This window comes from Rhamphochromis longiceps, linkage group LG4, assembly GCF_057381845.1.
Source record: "Rhamphochromis longiceps isolate RC_006_pf linkage group LG4, R_longiceps_female_GT1.1, whole genome shotgun sequence".
NCBI lineage: Eukaryota > Metazoa > Chordata > Actinopteri > Cichliformes > Cichlidae > Rhamphochromis > Rhamphochromis longiceps.
In genome coordinates this window covers 30,854,595-30,857,015 of record NC_140560.1, presented here as the reverse complement: position 1 = coordinate 30,857,015, position 2,421 = coordinate 30,854,595, and positions in this window count along the sequence as shown.

The window sequence follows — 2,421 nt, the reverse complement described above, 5'->3', positions numbered from 1 at the left end:
TCCCAGATTCGTTGGTTGGCCGCGTACCTCAATAAAACATCTTTACAAAACCTGGTCTGCCTGTTTTATGCATGAAGTCTGTAACATGCTTTGCACAGTGAAATATTAAGGATATTCCACAGGAGTTGACAGCTGATCATTTACACGTCCACATGACAAATGCATGTAGCTTTTGCTGTTTTTCTATATCTCTATTCAGTCTTTTTTAGCTTAGAGAGAGCACAGAACTCCTAAACGAGGCCACTTTAATGACAAGTTTCATTGGCATCCATGCATAATGCACCATCCTGCAGCCACAAATACACTGCTGTGCAAAGAGGAATGCCGAAATGATGCTCCAAACAACCGCAATATAAATAGCACATAACGGCACTGCTGGAGGAAGTGGAACTCAGCCTTGTTTATTCAATCACAGACAACTGCATAAATCAGAGGGCAAATGATGGCATTTCTTGCAGATAAATCAAGGAAAATGATGCAGGTTTTTAACTTTTTCTGATTTGGTGTTATTTAGGGGGAAAAAATTTAGTTTCCCATTAATCACACACTCACTCACTTGTGAAATTTGTTTGTCTGCATAGCAAGTTCAAACAGTTTCGGTGCTAGCTGAGCAACATTTGGGTTCATTTTAGTGTGTCACAGCATAATGCAGGATTCATACTGTTTTTGTTTTTTTTAACAATATGTTTTTTCTAGTAAGCATTGCATTTAATTAGATAAATGTAGTTCATATGTGTTTTATTATTCAATAATGCCCAAGCACTTTGCTCTCTTTATCATTATTTACAGCAATGAACTGCCTGAAAAATGATGAAATTAAGACTAGCGAAAATCTATTAATTTTACAGGTCTTATATATGGGGAGAGTTAAAACAGCTCCATAGGAACCCATACAAAAATGACGCAAAGGAGCCGCACTCCTGTGTTTAATGTAGATTTATGAAATTTGGCACAACCATGTAACACCCTGTGATATTTTTTAAAAATCCTCTTGCGGCCATGCCCTAAACCCAATAAAAATTCTATAATTTCCAAATTAAGGTGACAGTTTAGTAGTTTTTAACCATTTTGGGGCATTACATTGGAATTTGAGAGAATCCTCTCTGAGAGTCTTTTTTTGGGGGGTGCTGAAAGACATGTTCATGGTGACACATGAAGTTTCTGCCAGTTTTGGGTCTACAATGTAGCACCACTTAGTGGGAACAGGGAATGGTATGTTTTGTTCTCCTAACATAATAATCACATCTACATCTGAATAAACCTTAGATGTTGATGTTGCTTACTTTTAAAAGTAAAAGAGAGTTTTAAGTGGACTGCATGACTGTGACAGCACAGTAAATTTCACTCATTCACCACTGCCCAAGACATTCTTGATTAGACTCCAAAAATGGAAACATCTACATCTATGCATGTCAATATTTTGTCTACTAGCTCCACCTAGTAGCAACAGAAAATCAGCATTAGTTAGTATAAACATGAAAATTTCTTTGTGGGTCCCACACGTTGTACACAGTAACATGACATATAATTAGTGGGTGTTGCTGAATGCCACATAGTGGGACAGTAAGTGATAAGTACAGCAAATGGTTTGTGCAACAGCTACTTCAGCGGCACACCTCAACCGCAGCATGCCTCAGTGTGTGAGGGCCCTATCCTGCTTGTTAATGTGAGCCAAGCATCATAAAGCAGAACAGTCATCATTTAGCTCAAAGGAATTTGTACCTACAGCAGAAATTAGATGTATTTGAAAGCGTGCTTTCATGGCTGTTTTCATTTACTGATGCGGCAGTCTTTTATCCCTCAGATGGAAAGAGCTCAAACAAATGTTGCTGTCAAGATTAATTTTAATTTTACCTTTTTGTTTTCTTTTGTTAGCTTCATGCTGTCACTACTGTACCTTTTGTTAAGGTTCAAAATATTGGGGATGGAGACAAGAGAAAAACCACAATAACAACACTGGTCCGGTCGGGTTGAGTCAAACGATGATTTAATGATCACACACGTGGGAGATGGACACTGATGCAGACAGCCTCAAAATCTCAAAATGGTGGAGCATTGCTCAAACTTTTATAGCCTCTGGTGCCTCCACCTTATCATACAAAGCCTAAACATTCACATGCTTTCTCTCACACAGCGCCTAAGCTACGACCTTGGCTCCCTGTTTATCTGCTCCTGCTGAAATGGGGCAGAAAACTCCAGCACACTCTGTTCTCTTCTACTCAGACAAATTCGATTTCTTATAACTCAGCAGTATAATGCATCATAAAACAATATCATTCATTCACAACAAGTCAGCAGTTTAATGTAATGCAAATCAGTTTAACTAATGCAATAGTTATCAGCTTCTTCTAATTCAGGAGAATAATGCAAACTAAAACTACATAATAATTCACAATCTTTAATTAGGGGTATAACATGGCA